The sequence below is a fragment of the Pleurodeles waltl genome, chromosome 3_1 (assembly GCF_031143425.1).
Source record: "Pleurodeles waltl isolate 20211129_DDA chromosome 3_1, aPleWal1.hap1.20221129, whole genome shotgun sequence".
NCBI lineage: Eukaryota > Metazoa > Chordata > Amphibia > Caudata > Salamandridae > Pleurodeles > Pleurodeles waltl.
In genome coordinates, this window is record NC_090440.1 from 1,096,675,824 (window position 1) to 1,096,699,815 (window position 23,992).

Consider the following 23,992-nt stretch of genomic DNA (forward strand, 5'->3'; position numbering starts at 1 on the left):
CACATATATTCCTTTACTATGTAATCATGGATCTATATATTTAGTACTTTACTCTTACTGTAAAGAAAGAAAAAAATACTCACTCAAAAGCTTTACTCTGCCTCACCATCACCCTATACCTCTATCAATCTCTTCTTAATCTACACTCCCTGACTCATCTCAAACCCACTCTACAGCTATGATCTCTGAAATAACCCTTCCTAGACTTTCCCCTTTCCTACCTCTCCTGGCTCACCGCAAACCTCAGTTTACTACTATGATCTCCCAAACAACCCTACTAAATTCTCCCTCATTTATTTCTCCTTTGTCTCAACCCAAACCCCATTTTACTCCTATGATCTCCTTAATCCTGTTCTACAGACACTTCCCCTCCACCATCTATCCTTTATTCATCCCAAACCACATCTCTCTACTCTGTTCTACCACTTAACACTTCTGTTTTCTTCCCTCCTTTATCCCTCATTATTCTATTCATTCCAAGTAAAAGACTCACATCTAAGTTGCGCATATTAACTTTACCTACCTATATTAATATTAAGACTGTACTCATATTTCCCTATACTAATCCATCACTAATCCTTGTGGGTTCTGGAGTGGCGTGCTACTCTCCAAAAACCCTTTGACGCCTTGTCAGGGGTAGTAAGCACTATATAAATCTAATTACAATTAAAATTAACATTGCTTGGGCTAGAGAAACTCAGTCAGGATTTAAAATGTAATGCAGTGCTTGGGGCTGCCTGCACTAATCTAATGTATTACTTGCCAGGTGAACCTTACAGTAACAAAAGATTGAGAACAAAATAACATTCTGAGCTTATGCCTTGCAGTGTGAACACAGCACATTGATGTTGGTACGTAGCTCAATGTGCTATTTTAGAAGGACTGTAACCTACAAACTGCAAATAAGAAAAGTAGTTCTGCGCAAAAGCAGTAACCCACTGGGATACCTATAAAGAATGCAGATCTTCCCCCATGCTAATGATGCGTAAAAACTGCTAATTTTCCTTGATATTTTAATTATTGTCTGAAAATTGCTGGTGACATAAAGCCCTCTGTAGGACACGTGTGTTGGCCCTGACCCTATTTGCAGGGTCTCTCCTGGATTTTTGCCTCCTGTTGCTGAAACTGTTTTGTAGGCATTAGGAATCTGTGAAATTGTCCCCTGCTAACCAGTGATAAGTGCTTGTGTTCCCTACCTAAAACAGTACAATTGGCAAATACCTGATTGGTATATTTAATATACATTTAGGTCCTTAGTGAATGGTACTACATGTACAGAGGGCCTGTAAATTAAATCGTACTAGTACGCAGCAACACTTACTGTGTCACTCACATGCTACAACTAGCCTCGTACACCATGTCCCAGGCTTCTCACTGCAGCCTTTAGTGCAGTATTAAACTGCCATTTTGACCTGGCAAAATGAATCTTTTGCCAGGCGTAGGCTTTTAAAATCTATCCCTCCTACTGACTAACACTGGGTTACCTTACAACATCTATTAAGCACTCATCTTAGATTAGGAACAGATAGAAAAATACTGTTTACACTCACATCATATATAATTTAAAGTATTTTTTTATGCTAACATCTGATTTTAAGTCACAATTCTGAAAATGCCATTTTCAGAAAGTTCAAAGTTTACAAATATATCATGGGTAGAATGCTTGAATTAATCTCAGCAACTGGTAATTACTTAGGCTGCATCCCAGTCCATTGTTATTTAGCACCCCATGCCTCCTCAGTTTGGACCCAGCTATATGCAAATCAGTACTGACCCTGTCCCAATGGGAACAATCCTGCCCAAACTGCCAAGCCACGCCCTCCCTAAACTGGAATACAAGCAACACAAGGCCGGTTTTGCCCTAGTTATGGGCTTATCAGGTGGGAATAGCTTGGTTCCAGTGACATAGTGTGCACACAACCCACATCTGGGCACATCTGTCCCACTTAGGATGACACATTAAAGTATACAAAAAGTGATGGATGGGATACTTGAACTAATCTCAGCCACTGCTATTTACTTGAGAGCGCATCCCATGCCATTGTTATTTTGTACTCCATGCACCTCTGTTTAGAGTCAGCTTTATACAAATCAGTCTTTACCCTGCTTCAATGGGAACAGTTACCCCGAACTGCCATGTCTGGTCCTCCCTGAACCAGAACACAAGCAATTCAGGGTCAGTTTCACTCTAGTTATGGGTTCATCAGCCAGGTATAGCTTGGCTCCAGTGACACAGTGTGCACATGGCCAACTTCTGGGGATTTATGTCCCACTTAGGGCAACACACTAGTATACAAAGAAGTGATGGGTGGAATGCTTGAATTAATCTCAGCCAAAGGTTGGGGCATTTCTATCCAACCATCTGTGCCTTCTGCTAGTGTACAGTGTCAAATGACTGTGATTGTCTTCGCTATTGGGGTTTGTGTACTGTTTGCTGACAGTTACACGAAAGGGGCTTTGGTGTAGATAGAATGGCCCATCCTGAAGGATGGTGGGAGGAGGAGCTGATCCAAGCCTTACTTCCTTTTCAGAGGGCTTTTCCTCCTGCACCCAAAAAGGAATCTGACCTACCCTGCCTCTTTGTCACCCCAGACAGTTTGGAGATTTGATAGTAAAAGTGAAGAGTTTTCCAGAAACAATTCTGGGGTTGGGCCAGTTAGCCCCCTCTATTGGATCTGGGGTTTCTGGTTGTCAGAGTAGGCACCCTGTACAAGTAGGAACTGCCACTTCTAGTCAGGGTAAGGTAGATACACACTTAGAGATAACCTGTGCTCACCCTCTGGTAGCCTGGCACAGAGAAGTCAGGCTTATCTAAAGAGGCAATGCGCAAAGTATTTGTGCAACACACACCTACAGTAACATAATAATAATACCAGAAAAAGTACTTCACATAGGGTTAGAAAAACAGATCATATTTGTAATGAGTTAAACAAGACCAAAATGACAACAATCCAATCAGTAAAAGTCTAGATATTAATTTTTAAAGAATAAACCAAAAATAGTGGTTAGAAATCAGTAGTACTAAAAGGTTACTTGAGGTCTGGAAAGACCGGGTTAAATCCATAGTTCAGGCTGCCTACGATAGAGGGCAGGCGGCTACAGAACCCACGGAGGGGGACTAAAAAAGTACCATGGATGGGAGAAGTGTCAACATTGAGGGCTTGATAACTGGAGCACGGCAGGATGTGCGTTGTTGTCAATCAAGGAGATGTAGGTGATGTGTCGGTGCCAAGCTGGGCAGCATCAAGGCTGTGTTGAAATTAGGCGGAGTTAGGCATCTAGGTGATAAATCATCATTGAACCGCTGGGTTGGAGTGATGCGTTGGCATTAAGCCATGCAGAGTCCAGTTACATCCAGATCCGAGAACGGTGTGTAGCTGAGTTGACAACGTGGTGCCTGCGATTCAAGCAGCAGCTGCAATGTGGCGGGGTTGAGAAAAAATGTGCCGGTTCCAATCCACACAATGTCATTGATGGGTGGATTTTCTGGTGTTAAAGCACAGTTAGCACTTCCAAGGGCCTGGGACTGAATTGGCACCACTGGGCATAACAGGACTCACAGCAGACAGAGTCAGGTGCCGGTTGCAGGCATTGTTTGATGTCTCTGAGACTGCAGGAGAACAGGGTGCAATCGAACAAGCCCTTGGAGTCACACTGGGTTCAGATGAGAGGGGTCCCATCCTTCCTCAGCAGGGCAGAGATCAGCAGGCAGCAGGATAACTCATCAAAGCAGAGAGCAGTACTTCTTGGAAAGCAGTCCAGTAGAGTGGCACTCCTTATAGCTCAGCAGTCCTTACTCCTAACATTGTTCTTCACAGGTCCAGTAGTGTCCTGATTTGGTAGGGTGGGAGGCTCAGTACTTATACCCAAAAGAGCCTTTGAATTGGATGTGACTTAAAAGAAGGGTCCTTAAAATGAACAGAGGTCCTTTTATCCCAGTTCTGGCTTATGACTATCAGTAGGGGGTAATCAGCCCTTTCTCTGGGGACAGGTACTCCCTATTCAGTTGTAAGTGTCAACTCCCTTCCACCCCATCTGCCCAAGAAGAGCCATCAGAATGCAGATGAGTGCTCAGATACACCTAATCTTCCTGTGTTTGTGGATGTCTAGAAGGAATGCATAAAGTGTAGCTGTCACCACCCTCCACATGTATTGGAGACAGACTTCAGGCACATAGAGCTGTAAGAGCACAGAAGTGCCCACTTTCTCAAAGTGACATTTCTAATATAGTAATGTTAAATTACATTTGACCAGTAAAGAGGATTTATCATTACCATTTGATTGATATCAAACATGAAACAGCTACTCCTTTCTGATCAGGAATTTCAGCTTAAAAGTATATTAAGTAATTCCCAATGCTGGCCTATGAGAGGAGTAGGCCTCACAGTAGTGAAAAACAACTTTGAGAGTTTTTCACTACCAAGACAGCTAAACTTAAAAGTACGTGTCCTGCTTTTACTACCTTATGGGTGACTTATATGTAGTAAAAGGGGAGTTTAAGGCTTGGTAAGGGGTTTGAAATGCCAAGTCGAAGTGGTAGTAAAACTGCACACACAGGTTTTGCAGTGGCAGGCCTGAAACACCATTGGACCTGCTTGCCTTCATCTCTCGCTACCCAGAAAAATGCTGACCTCCTGTGTGAGCTACAGGGACACAACAAGCTTCGGTGGCCCGAGGCACTGCCCAGCTGACCTGCTGCAACTGCACCAGCCTGCGCCTACAACTAAATGCACTTAAGCCTGCTGCTAGCCTCTGCTGTAGTGAGTCCCTGATCCTAAAGAGGTGCCTCTCCGAAATCTGGACCCTTGGCTGGCATCAAAGAGAACTATCAATACACAACTCTGCTCCCAAAATAACTCTCAATTGGAGGCAGGGTGTCAGTAAGCTGTGGTACTGCAGAGGGTCTGGAAAACAGGGGGGATAGAGGATTTTCCTTTACGGACTAGGTGGTCTCACACACTATATAGTGTCATGCTTCATCATATGACCACCTAGCCCCACCCAGGTAGGACAGTGCCACCTGGGGCAGACTCAACCTCACTGTTAAAGGAACAGGAGGGAGTGCGTAAATTAATGCTGGTTCTGGAAATAGAGGGATCCAGCTAAACTAAGGAAAACTATGTCAGTTTTTCAGGGTCTGCGCAAAAAAAACCTTCTCGGGATCTGGCTGCGTCACTCTTATTGTAATGTATGCATAGTGGGCGTTCTGTCTGAAAATGTCACTTACAACTGACACAGTAATATTTCCAAGATTTTTCTCATTTGATGCATCAGCCAGGTGCATCTCTCGAAGCCTGCAATGCAACATAATTGCTACACTTCCTAAACTCAGGCATAGGGACAGACAGAGAGGCTTTTAAAATGGATTCTGACCATTTGAGGTCACTCACACCCTGGAAGGTGTATGTTATCCACCTCCCCCACTAGTTGCAGTAGGTCTACATTCATGTTTTAGGACCCCTTGATCAACCTGGGGCCATGGGACCTATGATTTCAACATCCTCTGCAGCAAGGCTATGTGTGTATTTATTGCAGGCCAAGATTGTCACCTCTCTCTTGATGAAGGGGTCCCTAAGTCCAGGTCTGTGTACGCCAAATGACAACAGGTAAGTACACACATAAGGTTATGCATATTCCACATTAAATTACATCATATACTTGTGTTCACTCACTTAACACTGTCACTCACCATGTTATGCATACTCAGTTCTCCACATACATAGACTATGCCCACTGCTATATGATACATAGCCATAAGGCTTACACTACATCCAGGACTAATGTGAAATTATACAAAGTGTTATTCCACCATTTTACAGTCTTTCACACGGGTCCTGACACGTTAGGCTACTTTTGTCAACTATAACTAATGCAGCATGTCTACATTTTAATGCATCGATGAAGTTGCATCAGTTCTGTGACCAACTTCAGTGATGCTCCACTTTTGTGGCTGATTCCTTATGGCAAAGTTACCACAGATGTTTATTAAAATTTGTGATGCACCTTTGGTCCTTGCACCATGGTGCCCCATATTGGAAATATGGCGCATCCATGGTGTTGTAATGGATTTCAGCACATTTTAAGTATTTTTGACGCATCGCTGCCACAAAACAGGGATTAATAATTTCTTGTAAATATGCCCCCCAATCTTTATCCATGGGTTGAGAAAGCGACACCTCCTTTTGCTTCTTTCAATGCTGCCCTATTTCTCTGCAGCTTCGTGTTTCTTCGTTACATGTGCAGAAGTTTGTGATAAAATTTTATTATGGCTATCTTTCCTCTGAGAGAGTACCACCTACGCAAAGGGTAGGGACAGACCAGGTGGCAGGACAGTTTTATTTAGGACCACATTTCCATAGGAAATACATTTTTTGGTTTGTTAATAACTTTCATGGTGTTTGATGAAAACACACCAAAAAAAGTCTCACCACCTCACCTCCTTCTTGGAACGTTTTGAGGTGATCTGTCAAGCAAGGGCTGAGAAAACAGGGGTCCCAAACCACGCATTCTCCATCCTATTTGTCATAGGAAAATTGAAAAGTGTTTCAGACAAAGACATCTGAACTGAATTATGCCAGAATTGGTAGAAAGGGAAATATATTCCCAGAAAATGTGTCTATTTGTGATTTGGAGTAAATTGTTCAGTAGTTTTTGAGAAATTAAAGTTCAAAGGGGGTTATTCTAACTTTGGAGGAGGTGTTAATCTGTCCCAAAAGTGACGGAAAAGTGACGGATTTACCACCAGCCGTATTACGAGTCCATTATATCCTATGGAACTCGTAATACGGCTGGTGGTATATCCGTCACTTTACCGTCACTTTTGGGACGGATTAACACTCCTTCAAAGTTAGAATAACCCCCAAAATGTATGTATAATTCATGCTGCTGTACCTTCACAGAGGATCCACGTGGAGAGTTGGACAAAAATAAATAACAATATGAAAGAAAAGAGAGTGGGGTACCCTGACCCCCCGAGCCATGCGATTGTGTGCCAGACGGACCCTTATTCTGCAGTCAAACTTTTTTTTTTTTTGTGATTCAATGGAACCGCAGATCCACTACAAAGGAATGTATAAATCGTTTACAACTGCAAATGAGGCTGCAAACAATGGAAGTGTTACCAACATCTGCGTTGGGGTGGTAATTGAACTGATTTGCAAAGAGGAAGAGAATCACCCTCAGGTTCTAAAACAGAAAGAGTTTTAAAAAAGCAGCAGCCTATACTCCTTAAAGCTAGTGAACAACGTGTGCCACTTTTGTGAATGGAATAATATTACACTATGGGCTTGAAGTCTAAAGGGATCATTGGTGGGTTACAGTTCTTTTGATAGATAAATGTGCTATACTCTTAATGTCCTGGTGGATACAAGTCTTGCTCTATCTGCAAACCAGTGTAGAATTATCAGAGATAGAGTTGTGTTGAAACTTTGTGCATATGAACAGGAATTGATGGGCAAATTTGTTATGTAGGTTGATGAGTGTTGCTGGAAGGTTCAGGTATAAACAATTACCTGTGTCAAGATGATGTGCCAGAACATGTGTTTGTTATAAAGACTTCTGTGTGGGAATGTTGATAAAGCAGCATTTTTGCAAATAATATTAAAATGGAAAAATGTGTCTCAAAACACAGTGTTGGCTTGGTAAGAGAGACAAGACATCTTGTGGTGGCAAAAAACTGAATATATAAAAATATATATTCTGGGGTGTAATGAAATCCAGTTGTGAAAGAACAGATGGCATAGTGTTAAACTTAATCGTGGTAAATAACCGTTATGACCTCTAATGGATGTAAAATTCATGGCAGTGTGCGTACTTGCTTTGATAAAGTCTTTTGGATCTGTTGCAGTCTCCTATGCAGACAATACCCAAATCGTGTTACTCATCACCAAAAATATTAATGAGGTGGCGACTGACAATCGGATGAGTTCTCACTGCTTAACAAATTAAAGGCTGAGGTGCTACTCTTTGGGTGGGATACGTCCTTTTGGAGCACCTCTTGGTAGTCCAGTCTATTGGCACGCCTCCTACGCCTGTTTCAAAATAGAGAAATCTAAGAATCATTTTTTATCACTCTCTCACCTTTATGGAACAGATAAATCAACTAACGATGTCCTATTTCTTCACTCTCAGGACAGTGAAGAAAATTCTCCCTAACCTTTCCCCGATTTTGCAGGAAACAGTCATCCACTCTCTGGCTCTCTTAAAGCTGGACTATTACAATGCCTTATACGCTGGGGCTCAAATAGACTTCCTAAAAAAAAACTTCAGAGTCTCCAAAATGCTACATTCCGGCTCCTTAGGAATATAAGGAAGTTTGAATCAGGCTCAAAGCCCAGAGAATCCTTACATTGGCTCCCAGTGAGCAACAGAGTAGCTTTTAAAGCTCTCTGCTTGGAACACAAAATGCTTTTTCACTCCGGCCCTGTTCCTCTCAAAAACAAAATCACATGGTACACCCCACATAAGAACCGTCGCTCAACCAAGAAGTTGATGGTCCCAAAAAATGTTGAAAACCTCCTGGGGAGGCAGACGTTTCTCTTACACCACCTGTCGGCTCAGGAATCAAGGCCCATATTTATACTTTTTGACGCTAAACTGCGCTAACGCAGTTTAGCGTCAAAAAGTTTTGCGCCGTCTAACGCCATTCTGAAGCGCCATGCGGGCGCCGTATTTATGGAATGGCGTTAGACGGCGCAATCAGACCGGCGCTGCCTGGTTTGCGTGGGAAGAAACCACGTAGACCAGACAGCGCCGGCGTAGGGGGAAGATGGCGCATGGGCGTCTTAAAATGGGGCAAGTCAGGTTACGTCGAAAAAATCGTCTTAACCCGACTTGCGCCATTTTTTAACGACGCCCATCCCCCATCAACATGACTCCTATCATTGTAAAGATAGGAGTCATGCCCCCTTGCCCAATGGCCATGCCCAGGGGACTTCTGTCCCCTGGGCATGGTCATTGGGCATAGTGGCATGTAGGGGGGCACAAATCAGGCCCCCCTATGCCACAAAAATAAAATATAAAAAATAAAAAATAAAACTTACCTGAACTTACCTGAATGTCCCTGGGGTGGGTCCCTCCATCCTTGGGGGTCCTCCTGGGGTGGGCAAGGGTGGCAGGGGGGTCCCTGGGGGCATGGGAGGGCACCTGTGGGCTCATTTTGAGCCCACAGGCCCCTTAACGCCTGCCCTGAGCAGGCGTTAAAAAGTGGCGCAAATGCGCCGTTTTTTGCCACGCCAACTCCCGGGCGTCTCTTTTGCCCGGGAGTATAAATACCACGTAAAGGCCTGGGAGTCATTTTTTAGACGGGAACGCCTCCCTTGCATATCATTAACGCAAGGAAGGGGTTCACGCTAAAAAATGACGCACATTCCGGGAACTTTGGCGCTATTCGCCTCTAACGCCATAGTATAAATATGGCGTTAGTTGGCGTTAGTTTTGCGTCGAAATTGCGTAAAAAAAAACGACGCAATTTCGGCGCAAACGGAGTATAAATATGGCCCCAAATGCCTTGGCATTTGAGGAACCAGACTCATCTAAGGAATTTTCAGAAAACATCTCAAAACCTGGTTGTTCACTGTGCCCATGGAATCTTTAAACTGAGTTGTATTCCACCCCTCCACTGTAGATGGCAGTCACGAGGCTTTTGACCATTTGTCACAGTTTCTAAATTTAATCTAATATAATCTAAAATCCTGACCTTAAACTCCTTTTACAGGCGACTTCTGACGTCTCTAATTTTATTGTAAGAGTGAAATGACAAAGCTTTTTAACCATAATACCTTATTGCAGTTGAGTTTTGACATCACTGTGCCTTCTACCAACTGCTGAGTTCAGCGGCAGGTGCAGCTGCAGCTTAAGCATTGCACAAAACTGGCTTTTTATTTTCCTTTTTGTCTTTCCAAAGCAAACAGTGATGATTAGAATGAAGATATATATGGCAAGGCAACATGTCTATTTTTTTGCACACTAATGACACGAAAAATAGACTCTTCTGCCTTTTTTTGCACATTCTGAGCCTCAACCTCATTTTTTAAATCTGGTATACATTATATTGATTACAATATCTGTTTGCAACAAATTACTAACTTGTTTATTATTGTGCCTATTTAACATTAGAGTGCACGTTTGCTCTTGATGTCTACAATCATACTACCTCTTTCATATGAAAGAAAAATGGTTTGCAGGAAGTGGTATGATGTGCCATGTATTATGAGTCATATAACTCCCTCTGCCATCCATTACCAAGATACTGCAAGCCACCTCAGGGTTCCGTGACCCTAAAAGGAAACTTAGCCTTCGGTCTTGTTAGTCTTTATAATCACAGAACTTCTCTGTGACTTGCAATATCTTTCATAATACCTTTCTCCTATAAATAGTAAGTTCATTGGCTCACACATGCTAGCTGGGTAGCAACCTCTAGTTCATGTCTACATTGCAGGTTCCTAAAAAAGGTAGTTTATAGGGTCTTTTGTCATTGGTGAACTTTCCACAATGTGTCTTGTGCCATCCACTTGCTTGTAGAAGATTAAGGGCCAGATTTAGAGGCATATTTATACTCTGTTTGCGCTGAATTAGCTTCATTTTGTTTACGCTAATTCAGCGCAAACTCAACACCATATTTATATTTTGACTCTAGACACGTCTAGCGTCAAAATATAATTGTTACTGTCATTTTTCGGATGCATGAGACCTCCCTGCATCTATGAGATGCAGGGTAGGTGTTCCCGTACAAAAAATGACTCAAACACCCTAGTGCCATATTTATCGACCTGAGCAAAAAAGATGCACGGGTGGGAGACGGACCCAAAAAATGACTTTAACACTGATCTGCATCAAAATTGAATGCGTTGGGTCAGTGCAGGTGTTAAAATGAGGCAAACACACCATAACTTAAGGTGAACACACAGAAGCAACATTACAAGCCACAGGAGAAGATTGAGGTCATAATGATCCAGCTTGCTAGATTGCACACAGGACAGCAACAACTCCTGCACTGACCACCACGACAACGCAGCCCACAAAGTCAATGCAGAAGGCAGGAGAGGGTCTTTAGAACCAAGACAACTCTCCTAGGCCTCAGGGACCTGGACATTATTAGGACCTACAGACTAAACAGGCACGCCATACTACACCTGCTGCACCACATTGAGCCACAAATTACAGCCAGCCTGCAGACCCCACACAACATACCACCTATGACAAAGCTGCTTGCTGTCCTGCACATGCTGGCAAGCGGTTCCTTCCAAACAACGGGTGCACTGGTTGCTGGTGTCTTACAGCCGTCGTTCTCTGCATTCCTGCCAAGGCTGTTAGATGCTATAGTCATTCCTGACATCCCGCCACATCAGCTTCCCCAACACCCAGCAAAAGCAGCAGGAGAACAAACAGGGGTTCTATCAAATCCATGGCTTCCCGCATGTGCTCAGTGCAATTGACTGCACCTATGTCTGGCTCGTACCACCTGCAGCAACAGAGCACTTATACCATCCTCACAAGCACATGCATTCCATTAATGTGCAGGTCATAGTGGACCATCGGGGACTATTCATAAATATTTTGGCCAAGTATTCTGGGATTGTCTATGACTCCTACATATTCTGGCACAGCAGGATCAATGACCAATTCCAGGATGGACAATTTGGAAATGGCCTACTTGTGGGTAAGTCAACAAATCTATCAATGTACACACAACACACCAACCCTGTTGGATACACAAGACATACACCACTACAGTAACATAGGGCCAGGGTAACACACATGTGCAGTTAATAACACATATGCACCATGCTGCAGTATAGCACAATCAGTGCACAACACTAATACATACACCCACATGTATGTAACATACCCACAACTTGACAGGCACACCACGAGAAGGACAGGTGCAGACATGTACCCTTTACTAACAGAATAGCAACACAGACCACTACAAGTGCCCACAGGTTGCCTACTACGTGCACTTCACACACACTACACCAAACAAAGAATAGCACAGACATGTCAATGGCATACATCATGCCCATGTCATCTAACTTCCAAATAGGCACAGATGCCTGAAGTCATGCTGTACAAATCACTGCCAGAACAAATATCAAACACCACACAACTTGCACCTATATCAACTGCATCTCGTCAACACATACCTAACTTTACTGTAGTGTGCAGAGACATCTGCCTGATGCATTGGCTCACATACATAGGAATACAAGATCAATGCCCGTCACATACCATGTGCCAGATGTGTGAGAAGTGGTACCACACCTACTGTAGTGCAACCTCACATGCAACATTCACTGACTCACAGCACCATCATGTCTGTACCAGATATAATAATTGGCCCAACATGGGGCAGAGTCACTGTCAGACAGTGCAGATCATGGATGTCATAGTGGGACCCAGTAGGACAAAACAGGACATCAGTGACCTCACATGCACTGTGCCAAGGGACACATTTGCTAAGTAGCTGAGCTCCATCCCATAACCTGCACTGTGCATGTGTCGACTGTATAAATGCACATTAATATTTTGGAAGGTAGGAGAGACACTGGTAGTTATGCTGATCATCCTGTGACAATAGGATACACACCCTTGGACACCTCATGGCTGCTACAAAGAGTAGTTGCCACTCTGGAACACCAAAGGACCTATGTAATAGCCCACAGTTCCATTGTCATGGCCTGCATTGTATGTACAACTTGGCAGATTACCATTTCTTAATGACTTGAAGCCACATTGTAAATTGGCCACCCTCCCATGCTGTATGTAGTGTAGAAGGGGTGTGCAAAGTTTCTCGCTGCAGGTCTGTCACCACAAGATTCATAGCATGATGATGCTGACTCACATGTAGGTGTCACTTAAAAGCTGAGGAAGTGCCAACTACAAACACCCCCCCCGGGGGTGCTGTATGTAGGTTGCAATAAGGAAGTAGACTGTGCTATGAACTCAGATGATTGTGGCACCAATGCATGCTGCAGACTGCTGCACACACAGAAAGAGCCAATTGGCCATCAAAACAGCATATGTATAGGGCGGTGTACCGTCCTGCACAGATACATCCATCTCCAGAAGGCAGCTAGGCAAGTACCCCAGTGCAGGGTAGTGCCGGTGCACGGCTGCACATGAGTAGCTGGCGCAGGGGACAAGAAAGGTTTGCCAAGTAACATGTCACAAATGGGGTATTCTTGCGTAGTCGAAATGTTGGAGGACAGTGCTGCCAATTTTGGAGACATGTTCTGCATTCACACTTACCAATTTCAAAGGCCCTAAGTGTCACACATCATCTGACATGACGCATGTCAAAGGGGATGGGATGTCCAGGCTCTGTAGTGCTACCATGTTGCCACTTCATCTGACCCCATTGTGTTCTGAGGATGTGTCATGTCCCCTCTAGTGATAGCACACTGAAACACAGGTGCACTACACAACACATGGAACATACATAATGACCATCAGTGTGGAAACCAAATAATATGTCCCAGGTCCTTGAGCCAAACACAAGTTTGTCATGTCCAACAACCTAGTGTTGTGGAAACATTACACAAAGATAGGAACTCACACCATACTACAAATCCATATGAGCCACAGCCAGCTCTAAATATCAACTGCCATTTTACATGGCATACCTGTTGCAAGCCCTAACAACAACTTAGTCCTTTAATCTTTTGCAGCAGATCAGGGTTACGGCATACAGCCTTGTTAATGACCCCATTTCCCAACATAAGCCCAGCAGCAGAGCGTGCATATAATGAGGGAAATCGTAGGACACTATTGTGGAGAGGACATTTGGCTTTCTGAAGCCCAGATTCAGGTGCCTGGACATCAGGAGGCAGCCTCCTGTATGCCCCACACATCGTCTGTAAGGTAATCTAGACACGTGCCATCCTGCACAGCATATGTGTGCGGATGAACTTCCCCTTATATGAGCAGGTGGATGCCCTGCCTAAGGAGGAGGAGGAAGATGGTGTAGAAGAAAAGGAGGGGGACAGCACAGGTGCTGGGATACTCCGCAGACTGCACATCGTTGAAAACTTCTTCACTTAATAATCAGGTAACTCACCTTGTAGATTTTGTCAATGAACACCTCACTTATTCACAAAATACGGCTTTTGTCTCTTCAATCTACACAGAATATACAACAGGATTGTGAGTCTACCCTCAGGGAGCCCGTCACAAACACTAATATGATGAGTACAGTAGCAACATCACATGGGATGCCTAAGATCGTCTGCTACCGCCACTCATTTCACAAATAGCCTCATCACTTGAATGTGACAACTGAAGGACACGATCTATGGACCACAACATATTATTTAGATCCATGTTGACAACTTGTACAACAATAGCTCATCACACTCAACTACAACATGTCCAAATAGGAGGTAAACAAGGGGCCCACACATGAGGCAGTGGATGTCAAATCATGGTGAGATTGTAATGTTTGAACAGACCACTGACACAACTCAGTGTGAGAGTTGCAATGGCTGCATGGAGCATGTGTGACAAGGGGGGGACATCATTGGTGACAATGGTCATCATGATTAGGCCAGGTATGATAAGCAATGTGCGAAATGGAGCCTGTGCAGTACATCCATGGAAATCAGTCCTTCCACTGCCATGGGGCCCAATCCTGTCACAGGGTACACATGACCTCACAGTTTGGACGGACACGTCTGTGGAATGCATATCAGAATGAATGATAACATATGCAACTAGGGCTGCAGGTCCACCACACAAAAATTAAAATTACAATGCTAAATGGAATGACTTTGAACTGACTATTGTGTTCAATACATGATATGGTTGGAATGTAGGCAGAGTGTGTCAATCACAGTATGTACCAAAGATGTACACATGTCAGACATATGTCTAGTCCACACACAAGTCACCATATACTCAGGATCAACATATGGAGACAGTTGTCGGGTAACATTTGCTAGATATCATTCATCACCCATCATAAACAATGGCCCAGCTGTGTATGTTGTCTGAAATGTGATGCTCTGCAAGACAACTACACACAGCACATATGTGAACACAATTCACAATCACATACCATTACTCTTGAATAGTACTGACTGTTATACATATGTGGATGCAATGTTGTCACACGTACAAATATATATGCATAATGTGAATGCATTTGCATGATGTTAATTCTGTAACACACACATTGGTTTAACAGACCAATCACACCCAAATCACATTGTTGTATGTACTACCACATGTGGCCATACACAAAATGCCACACTGCAGCCCAACCCATTCAATTTGTATGTTGATACAGGGTGCACCTATTGACAATGGACAAACTCACACAACCATGAATAGAGTAAAAACAAAATGATGCAACTTCGTTGGACACATCCGCAAATGCAAAGTACATGACCCAAGGGCCATTAGCCTGATTTCCACCTTCGCATTCATCTCAATGCTGATTTACTGTTAAATTAACGCAGAAAGGTAATGCATCAGTAAAAAAAGACACAAGTAAGTTATGCATCAGAAATACTTACACAAATATCAGATGCATCAAATAAATACATGCATTGCAGAAAACATAACGCACGGGGGCAGGAAGTGATGTAATAGGTTCCTGTTTACAGGCATGGTACAGTGGGTGTACTTTCACTTTCTCTTTACAGTCTGTGCCTCTTTTGACTGGGTGGCTGTGTCTTGGAGTTGATGGTGTGTAATTGCTCTGTTTTGTATCTTGTGGTGTCCCTCCTGTTGTGTTTTCTGTAGTAGTTAACTGTACTTTCCCCCAGTGTTAATGAATTTGTGTGTTATTTGTATTTTTCCTTGTACCTGTACTATGGGGTGTCTGACCTGGTTAGCTGTTAAGTTGGGTTAGTTGCGATTGTTATTTTTGGGCATTAAGTTTCCTTTACTTCATTCTTTTTTACAATCTTTATTTTTTGTCAACCTGTACCCGAGTGATAAGTTTGGTAGGGGGAGGCAGACTAGGATGGGGGAGGAGGAGCTGGGAAGCTTCGTGTGGCTGGTAGCCCACTACCTCCCTTTAATGTTGAAAATGGGGGGAGCCATGTGATATAGGACTACAGGACGGAGGCGAGGCAGCTGCGGTGGGGCAAGGTCCTCCAGCACCTGAAGAGGGTGTACCACAGAAGATGCAACGAACACCAGCTCAAGCATCGCTGGGGAGATCTGGTGGCCAGGGAGCAGGATCTGGTAGACCATCTTGATGTGGTGATCCGTTGGTGAGTCTCCCATTGGCAAACTATTTACTGTTCACCACACTTGAATGACAGCAGGAGATGTGTTATGGGTGTCTACCACTATTGTCTTTTGTTGGTAGTTGGGGGACACCGTTGGTGTCCAAATTATGTCCATGTTGCAATTCTGTTCTAGGAACAGTTGAACATTTTAGGTTCTTTTGTCTAGCGTATGTTGTGCCCCGATGCAAGTGGATTCGCCCAGTATGTCAGATGTTGGGCCTCAAACAATTTGCTATTGCCCTTAGGATTTTAAAGAGTGATACTTCTGCTATCTTGATTTATGCAGTTAGCAAGTTCCTTGTGGCTGCATGGTATACACTGACTTGTCTCCTAAAAACATTGTAACTTGTAAATATGTATGTTTTAGGGCATGTAATGAGTGATTTTTTACCGATTTTATTGTTAATAATGGAAGGTGTTTTATATTTTCTTATATTCTCTTTTTAAACTTGATTTTGTAACTTGTAATTGTATAGGAGTATTGTTTCTGCTTTGATGGTTTTTATGACTGAAAAAAGCTTGTTATTGAATTGAATTGACAGCAGGAGATGTGTTGGCGTGCTGCATGCAATGCTTGTGGACAGGTTGCATGAGACCAGAATGAAGTGTCACTGCACCAGTATAGACATGGGGTTCACATATACTACTAGTTTACCAATGCAAGTCAGATGTTAGGTGAGTCATGCACAACCACCACTAAGTCACACATATCAGGGGCCATGGCAACATTTGTGCCCCAGCATTGTGTCATGTATGATAGGCCAAGACACCACCAGCATACCATATGTAAGTGGATTGTGATTACAAAGTAGGGCAATCCATGTATGGCGCTACATAGTCATAATTTCATATACATCATCCCTGCCTTTATTTTTGCAAAGGGCGCATACCCACATTAGGGGGCACTGGCAATGGGGCATTTGATACCATCAGACAACTGTGACACATCAGTTATGGATTACTCAATGCATGAAAATTGCAGACTGAAAATTGAGCCGCTTGTCCTTCACAAAGTGCCTCTGTGTGCCTTACAGAACAAGCCAGAATACCTGAGTCAGTTGTCTTACAGAGCACCAGGGTAGTGTTGTGTATCTGTCACCCAACTCCCCCTCATTCCATGGAGTTCCATCTTCCACTGATTGGCTACATATGGTTGTTGCAGGGTGTAGCACTACATGAGTCTCAGGCTCAGTGTAAGAGTGCAGATGTGCAGCTGTGACTCACCTTAGTGTCAGTCTCATTGTGAGTTTGCAGTAGTGTGTCTGTTGCACTGTCCTCAACCTGGATAATTAGCTCCCTCCTCTGAAATAGTACACACTGTAATATGTTGTCCACTAGTAGTGACAGTGATATGATACTAACCATGGTTTTCCATCCATATCTTTCAGGTGGACCTGCCCCCTACACCATAGGCAAAGTGACAAGATTTGAGGACCCAGATGTATCTAGTAAGTGTGATTATGTCTGTCCTGTGTATTGATTAAGGCTTTTGTGTGAGTGAGTTATGTGTGTTGCACCCAATGCTAGAAGTGGTGAGCTGTCAAATGATCAGATATCAAAGTAGGCTGGATGGTGACACTGTGTCACGATTATGGGTTCCACCTGCAGAGACTCATATCTTGAGAGGCTTGCGGCGCTCAATGGGCAGCATTGTGTAAACAAGGTGATGACAAGCCACATGTAGGCCCTTATATGACTTAGATGTGCACTGTTGTGAAAATATTCGCACTGGGACACTCTGTCATTCTCACAGCACAGTGATGCACCACAATGTAGACAAATTGGTGCATCCCTGTATTGTAATGTACATGAAGAACTGGGTGGGCAATTGCCCCCCAGCATGTTACCACTTAAATTGTGCTCCACTTATGTGACACTTACATGGAATGTAATAGGCATGCATGCAGATCAAGTCCAATCATGTGCTGGCATGGATATGGGTGTGTGAGGAATGGTATTGGCTGATCAAGTATTGATGGGCGTCTACACCTGGACACATGAATGTAGATGTGATAGACCTATGGATACCACCTTCTTAGTTGTCAGCCCTCCTAACATATGGTCTACTCTCTGACTCCATGTATGAGTGGGCATGCCTTGGTGGATATCCTAGACAGCTGAGATGATGAATTGCATGGCCATCCCCTCTGAGGCACAGGTGGTTGGAACAACAAATTTGTAGGTAGATGTGATGCTCACAGTGTAGGTGACAGTCATTTTGATCAGGCCTGCATTTGTACCTATCAACACTGACCCCTTATGGTTACCAACTGCATCCCATACTCCCAATATCAGAATCAAGTTACTGGTGATGTATGGTTGAAATTTGACACAGGTGAGGAGGAATAGTGGCCCTGATCTATGTGAAGTTGACGTTGCCTTTGCATTGTTACCCATGGCACAAAATCAATGCACATTTAATTTTGTTTGTTTCCTAATCTTGTTGTGGGTGGCTATGGTGTCAAGGAAATGATGATAAGGTAGCGTTGTCTTTTCATCTATCAGTGCCATTGTATTATCCTGAATGTGAGTTGGAGTGCATGTGCAATTCAATGTAGAATGTAAGCTAATAATCTGTACATACTCCACACAGTGCTGACACTGATGGTTGCCTGTCTCATTTTAACAGCTGCCAACATGAACAACGAGGAACTGCGTGCCCTTCAGAAGAGGGCAGTCTGCTATCTGCACATACTGGCAGTGGAATCTGGATTCAGGAGGATGGCACGCCGCTATCGCAAGGAGCGATCAACTGGTGAGTGGTGGGCATTCACACAAGGGGGACCCACACTGGCCACACAGGGAGGATCAAGCACCACTGCTGTGCATGGAGCCACAGCTGCCACCATCACAATTGCCCCAGCTGCTGCACCTTCAACATCTGTGCCACAGCCAACCACACCTGAGTGCCATCAAGAAACTACAGAGGGATGTAACACAGGTCCTCAAGAAGTTAGACTCTATTGAGAAGGAGGATAAGAGAACACTAAAAGACTAACATTCATAAAGCGGAAACTCAAGAAGGCCAACCTGTGAATGCCAAAATGCCTTTCATCCCCAGTTCAGTCCCCACTCTCCTTATTTGTTTCAATGTTTTTAGTGGGTATTAGGGGGTTAGTTGTAGGTTAGTTTAGTTTAATGGTTTAGTTAGGACAGGGTTCTGCAAAGTTGGTCCTGGAGAGCCGGGTTCATGCCAGATATTTAGCATATCCACATTTAGAAACAAGATGTTTCAGAAATCTACATTTTTCTAAATGTGGATATGCTAAAAATCTGGCATGGACCCGGCTCTCCAGGACCGCCTTTGCAGAACCCTGAGTTACAATAATTAGGTTTGGTGGGTAGGTTTTCTACTTTTTACATTTTACTATGTCGGGGTGATGATGGGGCTTTTATGTGTTATTTAAAAAACTATATATTTATATACCAAAAAATATATATTTGTTTAGTAATAGGTAGTATATGTGTAGTTTAGTATATGTTGTCCTGCATGTGTCTTGTGATATAAGGGCGGTGAGGGGCCAATGTTTAGAGTGTGTCGTTAAATGTGTTAGGTAGGTGTAGCTTAGAGTAGTTAGGGTATGTTGTTGGTTATGTTTTGTTGGATAGGTTAGGACAGGTGTTCTTAATACTTTTTACTTTTGTTAAAATCTAATTAAAACATGTTGGGTACTCCCTTACTTCATGTGGCATATGCTTGGGTCTCAGGGTCTTCCCATGGGTGTACAGTGAAAATTGTGTGTCATCCTAGGGATTCCGTCCTGACTCCAGATCCCTTTCTTGACATGTTCATCACCTTCTTACAATTGCGCTGTCACATTGGCAGCTACAGCACATCTACTTGTCTGTGCATCTGCCATCCAGTGTACCCACCACTCAAGGTGACTATGTTGACCCGTATAGGACAGGAAGGTGTGTTAATTCAGCTGTCATTGTATGGGGTTTGTGTCGGAATGTTGGGCACTGTGGAACATTTGACAACAGCCTAGATTTCATTCCAATCCTGCTAAACTGACCAGTGGCAATTACAGATGAGGTCGAGTTCCTCTGTTTTACATCAATGTGTTCTACAGGTACTCCCACGATATTGCCCGAGAACTGTTTCACAGCCATTCCTGCCATATGTAGTGGGTGTAGCATGTATGTTCAACATGTTTTACATACTCAGTGAATTGCTTGTAGGGGATGAGACCAGCATCGACATTCATCATGTAGGTACCATGTGCGTAGATATGTACCCACATATTAATGCACTCTTGTACTGACACTCTGTGACTTAAGACACGTTACACATATCATAATTCCTAGGCATAGTAGATGTATCACAACACACAAAAACATGCTAGTTGTGTAGGTGGTGTTTAATAACAAGTGTTAATGTGCAATATTTACAATGTCCAGGTCTGTGACCTTGCTATAGTTTGCATCCCCACTCGCACCTCTTTGTCCATCTCTCCTGCTGGACTCCTACCACTGTCCTCTCAAAGCTGGTGCCTGGGTCTTCAGAGTCCTCTGCTGAGTCGGTGCTGGCAGGTCATACTATTGGGGTGCTAAGTGGGGCCTGTGGGATGTGAGAGCCATCATCTTCTGCAATGAGATGGTATAAAATCAGTCTATCTGTGTTGTGGCTGTTGACATGTAATGTCACTGACTTGATATTTGAGGCTCATTGTCATATTAGGGCCATATTTATGTAAAAGTGGTGCAGCGTGGTGCTGTGCAAAAATTTGAAGCGCTGCATCACTTTGGTAACACAAGGATGCGCCATATGTAAGTGAATACGGCGCACTCCTGTGTTGTCCCACGGGCTGGTACAAAATTCAGCTGCCAATGCAGGCATCCTTGCACCAGCCTGCAAGGATGTATGCGTTGAGGGGTGTGATTGTTTATGTGCATGAAGGTGTCCCTTCCTGCACGTTAACAATCATTAATGGCGCTTTGGCACTTCTGTGTGAGCTGTAGAATGCAGCACACACAGAAGAGCCAAAGCGTCATTTACAAATGATTGTTTATGTGCAGGAAGGGACACCTTCACACACATAAACAATAATTTCTGGCATTTTGCTCTTCCTATCCATGTTGCAGAATGCAGCACACATTGGAAAAGCAAAAAACAAGGAGGTATAAATGTATTCCTCCTCGTTGCACCCTGCTAACGCCACCCCTCCAGCTGGCGTAAGAGTTTTGATGCTCCTGTGGCGTTAGGTGCCTATGATGCACCCCTTAGTTCCAAAGGATTGTGACTGTACATCATAGCTGCAGTCTACAGCACTATTCCCCAACAGCATGTCACATGAATGGAAGCCGTGTTGGCACAATTGGCTGCGTCATATCTTCTAAGTGTGTTGCCTATCCTTTTTGTGGCTTGATGCCATCTTTTCATGTTCTACCCTCCCTTTGCATCCATTTGCATGGTGAGGACTTGCAATGGGTGTTGCTGTGCTCATACCACAGCACCACCATTCTTACATGTTTCACAGACACCCATGCCGTGCTGAGACCTTGCACCCCCCCAGGGATGGCATTGCCAGGACACTATGCTCTTGTTGCCATTGATGGCTCCTGATGTTGTTTTTTTGTGGTTGTGTGCTGCATTGCATGACACTCATTGACCTGGCAGAGTTCTGTTTCATCTCCTGACTGGGTGTGTTTGCCTTACTAAACACCAATGTCCTCCCCCACAATGCAGCCCTCCTTGCACTATGATACATGAGTGACATTACAGCTCATTTGACACAAGCACAGGGTGGAACCCAGGGATGAGCAGTATGGGTATGACATTTCTGCTGTGTGCATCATTCTGTATGTAACAGTGCCTGATGGTAAATGAGTCTATGGACATGGCCATTTAACAGGAGTTGCACTTAGGTCAAGGCCTGAAGCAAGTTAGAGGTGATTCTGCAGGCAGTCATTCTGGTCCCTCATTTCATGTGCATCAGTCCAGGAGGCAGCTGATTGCCATTGTGTATTTGACTGCCTCCAACAGCACAGGTGGTAGTGGCAACTGTTGTCAATGTGGAATGTCTCATGGGCCAATGGTCTGGACTTTGCAGGTTTCCAGCAGCTTACAGACTGGCTATGGCATCTGTCCTGTGACACCAGACCAGTGTTACGTTCAACACTACCCTCCAGGTCTGTTTCCACATTTCCACTAGCCTTTGCATGGCGGTGTAACGCCCATGAAATGGTTGTTGGTGTGGTGTGGCCCTGGGTGCCCCTGCACAGCTCATGCACTTGGTATGGACAGTGCAGAGGTCCCATACCCTGGCCCTTCGCCCTTTCCAAAGCCTGATTTGCAGGGTTGAGTGCAGCATGACCTGTTAGACCCAACGCAGCTCAAAACTGGCACGGAGTCTATTTGATCCATCAACAATGTTTACTAAGTGCCCCATGGAGCTACCATGAGCAGACAGATTTCCAGCCGCCATCCCAATGTGTGACTCATACTGCTAAGTGCAAAGGGAACACTGCACTGGCAGTCTTACCAACACCGGGCTTGCCCATGCACCATCCTCCACCCATTGATGTGGAATTATCTGCCATTATGTTCGCAGTCATACCCCATGTGTTGTATGTGTGTGTTTATTTCCCCATTCCCATGTGCCTGACATTGTTGTGTCAGAGTAATTGTTGGCTCAGCCTGTGACTGTTCCCCCAGCACCTGTTCAGTTCATTGTTCCATGCACCCAGGGGACACCTTGACCGCATGATGTTGGGTTGACTGCCTCATGTGAAAGTGTGATCTATGTGCAGTGTGGCGGTGCTAACGGCACATGCCTGGATACTGTTTGGACAATTGCAATGACTTGTGTGCTGTGAGATGCAGCACACATGCATTTGGGCAATGAGGCTAGGCAGTTACTGCAAGGGACACCACTATGACGTAACCTCAGGAATGGTGTTGACTGACTACCTATAAGTGCATCAACTATCCTATGACACTTGTAACAAGATATACGTAACTTGGTGATGGAGTAACCTGTCCACCAAACTCTGGCCCAAAGCCAGATGTTCAAGTGATACAGGCGAAGGTGAATTTCAGTGTACATCTCAGTTACAAATATGATGACAGTTTACTCAATGGTCTGTGTGCACTGTGTGGATAGGTACATGACTCAAGCCTTACAATTTAAGCAAAAGTAAATGAGTTTGAAGGTGACTCTGTTTCAAGAGGGAGTGTGTAAAGCGTCTCTGAATTGTAAGGATTCACCCTAGTGTTCGCTGCTGCTAATTATTTCCGAAATGCAACATTGTTTCTTTTGGTTCCTTGTTATCAATTCCTCAGTGGGTCCCGGCGTTACCCTCTAACCTCTGAGAGAAAATGTCAGGAGTTAAAATGAGCCCTGAAAATCCTTTGCAGAATTGGTAACAAACAAAAGTATTTTGCGCATACCATTAATGCCACTCACAATTAATGCCTAATTACATTTCTTTCAAACACGAGTTTCACATAATTGGGTTTTTCATCTCGCTCACTCCTGAGCAAGATATTGGCTATTTTTGTAGTCAGTACTTTCACATAATTGCAAGTGATTAAGAACCTCTTCAAAAGCATGACCCCCTCCTAGCACCCTAGCAACAAGAAATAGAATGTCTGCTCTTTTCATAAAGAGTCTACAGGGAGATTGCTAAACTTTGTGGTGGTTGAATATTGTTGCCATTTTATCACATGAAAGTCTGCATTAATATTGGAAAATACATACTTTTTTATGCTGAGCATCGAAATATTTGAAGTAACATGTTGACATAGATGGCTA